At 41.6% G+C, this 6,000-nt stretch overlaps 1 protein-coding gene across 5 annotated transcripts in view; it reads right to left on the reverse strand.

Moving 5' to 3' along the window:
* The window catches only part of insc (INSC spindle orientation adaptor protein), an 80,054-nt gene extending 74,054 nt beyond the window's left edge, over positions 1–6,000 (reverse strand). For 2 of the 5 annotated variants that reach the window (XM_082159679.1, XM_082159677.1), the window contains exon 1: positions 4,736–6,000. The gene's annotated coding sequence lies outside the window, so the exon portion shown is untranslated. The other 3 variants (XM_082159680.1, XM_082159678.1, XM_082159681.1) reach the window with 2 other exon arrangements.

Raw genomic sequence — 6,000 nt, forward strand, 5'->3', positions numbered from 1 at the left:
CTGTCAAGTCTTCGTCGTTGGTTAGGAACCTGGGTGTGCTCTTTGATACCAATCTTTCAGTTGAATGTCATGTTTCTAGTATCTGTAAAACCGCATTTTTCCATCTTAAAAATATATCTAAATTACGACATATGCTCTCATTGACAAATGCGGAACAATTAGGCTGCATAGATCAGGTCAGCCAGAACCGGGAACACTTCCCATAAATCCTGATGTACTCGTTACATCATAAGAAGAATGGCGTCTACGCTAATTTTAGTCTCTCTGTTTATCCCGAGGTTTACCGCAGTCCGCCGGATCCAGGCCGTATCCAGATCTGATGAAGGACCTGCGCCTGGACCCAATGACAGCGCAGTGCTGAAGTGTCCACTAGTCTCTTCTCTGTGAAGGTCTCTTTCCCTTCTCTTTATCTCTGTACAGATAAAACGCTGTCAAAATAATTCCAGTTCGCATGGATGCGTGGAAGCGACAAAAAAATTCTGTATTATGAATTTTTAAGGCTAGACAAGTAATTTGGTGTGATCAATTTGTAAATAAAGACTACACGCCTGCAAACATATATATTCAAACGCGCATACCTATAGACTAAACACATGATATGCATGTGCACGCCGTCAGTGTTTTCACGGATTCGTGTTTTTGAAGCTGACGCGGAGATGATAATGTTTCTCAAAATTATTCAACGCCTGCAGCTTGGACCAAACACTGTTGTTGTGTGGAAGAGCGGCCGGAGCGCATTAAGAGATTTCTGTGAGAACGGTGTGTGTTAGCGGCCCCTAAGTTAATAACTAATGATCTTTGCAACGGAAGTGAATCAATCAAAACTAACTTTATCTGGACAATAACTTTATTCTAGAGCTGCTGTAAAGCCTAAACAATCTCTGTTACTGTAATCTCCTATTATCACTGTGAAGCTGCTTTGAAACAATCTATATTGTTAAAAGTGCTATATAAATGAAGGTGACTTGACTTGACTTGAAAATGATGACAGAATTTTCCCTTTAAACCACCGGAGACACATTATGATTACTTTAATGATGTCTTTACTACCTTTCTGGGGCTTGAAAGTGGTAGTTGTGTAGACTGTCTATGGAGGGACAGAAAACTCTCAGATTCATTCTTACGGGTTTGGAACGACTTGAGGGAGAGTAATTAATGTCAGAATTTTACATTTTTGGGTGAAATAACCCTTTAATACCCACACATTAACAATGAGACCAGGCTGTAACAGCTTACCTGTATTAACTTTAACTCTCTCAACACACACGACCTGACTGAAGTCTCACTGCTGATTCAGACACTCTCTGACCTCCTGAACCAGTTTCTGCTTCAGCTCCAACAGTGTAAACGCAGACCAGGCTGTCCTGAACGAAACTGAGCTCTTAGACTCAAACGCAGACCAGGCTGTCCTGAACGAAACTGCTTATGAAGACGTTTTTCAAGCCGCAAAAGAGGAATTGACTTTGGGTTTTTTTTGGGGATTATTTTGTGAAGTTTGAGTGTGTTTGTTAATAAAACTGCTGCACGTAGATCCTGCTTCATCCATCTCTGCAACCGGTTGTAACAATAGCTCTACTCCCAAACATACAGCAGGAAAATCAAATGTGTCCCCACTCGTAATGAAGCGAGGGCTGGGAGGAACGCAATACAAAAAGCTGTTTGCTTGCCGTACTCTTGTCTAGATATGTATATATATATGCTTGTGGACAGACAACAATAAATAGACAGAGACAGTTTCACACAGTGCGCTTGCTGAAGACAGAGAAGCTAGCAACCGTCTACTACAGTATCGCATGTAGTCTCCCTGAGGAAAGATTTGATTCATTCATTGCTATAGGAGAGGAAGAATTCGTTAAACTCGTTAAATCACCTAAATTTGATTTATCTAAACTTTTAAGCTGGCTATGATTAAACCGCTTGTTAAAAAAACACAACTTGATCCTTTTCGTCAATTACAGGCCGATCTCGAATCTACCTTTTCTGTCAAAGATACTAGAAAAAGCAGTATCCTCACAACTGTGTTCCTTTTTAGAAAGAAATGATATCTGCGAGGATTTCCAGTCAGGATTTAGACCGTACCATAGTACTGAGACAGCTCTCATTAGAGTCACAAATGATTTGCTCTTATCATCCGATCGTGGTTGTATCTCGCTATTAGTGTTACTCGATCTTAGTGCTGCATTTGATACTATCGACCACAACATTCTTTTAAATAGACTCGAAAATTATGTTGGCATTAGTGGAATTGCACTAGCATGGTTTAAATCATACTTATCTGACCGTTATCAGTTTGTAGCAGTAAATGAAGAGATGTCTCATCGATCACAAGTTCAGTATGGCGTACCACAAGGCTCAGTACTAGGACCGTTGCTGTTCACTCTGTACATGCTACCCTTAGGAGATATCATAAGGAAACATGGAATTAGCTTCCACTGTTATGCTGATGATACTCAGCTCTATATTTCTTCACGCTCAGACGAAACTTACCAATTCACAAAATTAACGGAATGCATAGCTGATATAAAAACTGGATGACTAGTAATTTCCAACTACTAAACTCTAATTATTTGACAAAAAACTTCAACACGTAATAACCTAGAATACTGTCTAACACTTGATGGCTGCTCTGTCAAGTCTTCGTCGTTGGTTAGGAACCTGGGTGTGCTCTTTGATACCAATCTTTCAGTTGAATGTCATGTTTCTAGTATCTGTAAAACCGCATTTTTCCATCTTAAAAATATATCTAAATTACGACATATGCTCTCATTGACAAATGCGGAACAATTAGGCTGCATAGATCAGGTCAGCCAGAACCGGGAACACTTCCCATAAATCCTGATGTACTCGTTACATCATAAGAAGAATGGCGTCTACGCTAATTTTAGTCTCTCTGTTTATCCCGAGGTTTACCGCAGTCCGCCGGATCCAGGCCGTATCCAGATCTGATGAAGGACCTGCGCCTGGACCCAATGACAGCGCAGTGCTGAAGTGTCCACTAGTCTCTTCTCTGTGAAGGTCTCTTTCCCTTCTCTTTATCTCTGTACAGATAAAACGCTGTCAAAATAATTCCAGTTCGCATGGATGCGTGGAAGCGACAAAAAAATTCTGTATTATGAATTTTTAAGGCTAGACAAGTAATTTGGTGTGATCAATTTGTAAATAAAGACTACACGCCTGCAAACATATATATTCAAACGCGCATACCTATAGACTAAACACATGATATGCATGTGCACGCCGTCAGTGTTTTCACGGATTCGTGTTTTTGAAGCTGACGCGGAGATGATAATGTTTCTCAAAATTATTCAACGCCTGCAGCTTGGACCAAACACTGTTGTTGTGTGGAAGAGCGGCCGGAGCGCATTAAGAGATTTCTGTGAGAACGGTGTGTGTTAGCGGCCCCTAAGTTAATAACTAATGATCTTTGCAACGGAAGTGAATCAATCAAAACTAACTTTATCTGGACAATAACTTTATTCTAGAGCTGCTGTAAAGCCTAAACAATCTCTGTTACTGTAATCTCCTATTATCACTGTGAAGCTGCTTTGAAACAATCTATATTGTTAAAAGTGCTATATAAATGAAGGTGACTTGACTTGACTTGAAAATGATGACAGAATTTTCCCTTTAAACCACCGGAGACACATTATGATTACTTTAATGATGTCTTTACTACCTTTCTGGGGCTTGAAAGTGGTAGTTGTGTAGACTGTCTATGGAGGGACAGAAAACTCTCAGATTCATTCTTACGGGTTTGGAACGACTTGAGGGAGAGTAATTAATGTCAGAATTTTACATTTTTGGGTGAAATAACCCTTTAATACCCACACATTAACAATGAGACCAGGCTGTAACAGCTTACCTGTATTAACTTTAACTCTCTCAACACACACGACCTGACTGAAGTCTCACTGCTGATTCAGACACTCTCTGACCTCCTGAACCAGTTTCTGCTTCAGCTCCAACAGTGTAAACGCAGACCAGGCTGTCCTGAACGAAACTGAGCTCTTAGACTCAAACGCAGACCAGGCTGTCCTGAACGAAACTGCTTATGAAGACGTTTTTCAAGCCGCAAAAGAGGAATTGACTTTGGGTTTTGAGAAACTGCTGACTGCGACCCAGCCTGGGCCAAACAAAGAGTCTTTGAGCGGAGTAACAGAATCCCCGAGAATCCCTCGCTCATCTATGCTCATGAAACACTGTTATTAGTGCTAAAACACACCCGTAACCTGTAGTTAACCTGTTACTGCCCCGCTCTCTGATCACACTGGCTGTAGTTCATCACTGTGCTGGACTCTCTTTAAAGAAACTCTCGGATTACTGCTAAAGTCAAAGCAGGGTTAGAACTTTTGGTTTGCTGTAAAACTAAACACATTTTATTTTACACATACATTTGACAAAATAATGTAGAAGCTGTTATAAAGTCAAAGCATACGTTTTAACCACGTATCACAAAAACTGAGAAAAGGATTTACAGTACCGTCTCCATGATAATGCAATGTCCAATTTCAAAAGGAAGAGTTTTGAGAGTTTAAGCTTTCGACAGATGCCTAATTTACGAGGCCGACCTTCACCAGAAGCGTCTGTAGAGCACGATTACCTCAAGACAGGAGGATTCAGAGATCCACAGCTCCTTCTCAACCGTCCTGCCACATCTCAAACTAATGAGTTACCCATGTGTCCGTGCGCTGATGATGCTGGTGACCCGTTAAAGAGCTGGATGAGCAACACTTACGCTGCGAGTGTGTGTGTGTGAGTCCGCCGCTGGAGCCTGGAGTGAGCAGACCCACATCTCTCCGTCAGTCAGTCTCTCTGCTGGGCCGCGGTCCAAGCCGACGCGAACGGGCTATTTCTGTCTCTGTCTGCACATGAGCTCTCCTCAACACATTCTGTGGTCACACATGTAATCAGTGGCCGGCTATGGAGAGCTGTAATTGCAGACTTCATCAGATCAGCACAGCTGCCAACACCAGCTCTTTAAACTCCCTGAAAAACAACTGGAGTCGCATAAATAAATGTGGGCCTGGAATCCAGATGTGGAAGAGGGGAGGAACGAGAGGGAGAGCGGGAGCCATGGGAAAGAAGAAAAAACTGCTTTATGTGACAGGAGACTGTGTTTTTTCCTTCAAATATCCAAAGAAGGGAGAGTTTGGGAGGAGCCGTCTGGGTTCGGTTATTCCTAGACGTTTACCATTAGACGTTCAGGGTATCTGATTTCTACTCTGTGGAAAAATCAGCCATGGAAGGGAGGGAAAAAAAGCCTATGAAAACAAAAGACATGCTGAGGAACGCACAGTCCATTTCCCTGGAACTGGTTCAGAACTGGATCCTGAAACTGGGAAGAGTAACTGGGACTGAAGTGAGTTTACTGGCCGACTCTCTGTCCTCGCTCAGGCTTTCTGTTCATCAGCAGCGAGTAAATGACAAACAGCTGTTCACTATCACGAGCTCGAACATCTCTGAGAGGGGTTCAAAACTCTTTCCATGCAGACACCGCAAGAGTTCTCCACCGCTGAGTTCATCCCACTGGATTGCATGGAGACCGTAAAAACAACTTGTGGAAAATGATTTCTTTGAAATAATGCCTATAATTTGGGGTTATATAATGTGCTTCCAGTAAATGTGCATGAAGCACAAGAACAGAAGTGAATGAAGCAGCCTGTGCTTTCATTGCAATTTATTAATAAAGCATGATTAAAAACAACTGCAGTTGAGCAATGTGCCGGACCATTACATAAAACACAGACAAAGAAAGACACGAGTAAACAACAAAGCAGAAAAAGACAGATTTAACTCATGAATTATAAGCCAGATCAAATAAAAATGATGTAAACTTTGATATAAAAATAGGTATTGTGTGAGCAGTTCTGCTGTGAACATGTGAACTGCGGATAACGCCGGAGACTTGAGTCTGGTCTAGAGATCACGTCATGTGATGTGTTAATGATGTTTATCTCCGATGTGCAATAAAGAAAGTGAATATCATCAGAAAAGTGTCAT

The sequence above is a fragment of the Leuciscus leuciscus genome (assembly GCF_965113295.1).
Source record: "Leuciscus leuciscus genome assembly, chromosome: 25".
Classification (NCBI taxonomy): domain Eukaryota; kingdom Metazoa; phylum Chordata; class Actinopteri; order Cypriniformes; family Leuciscidae; genus Leuciscus; species Leuciscus leuciscus.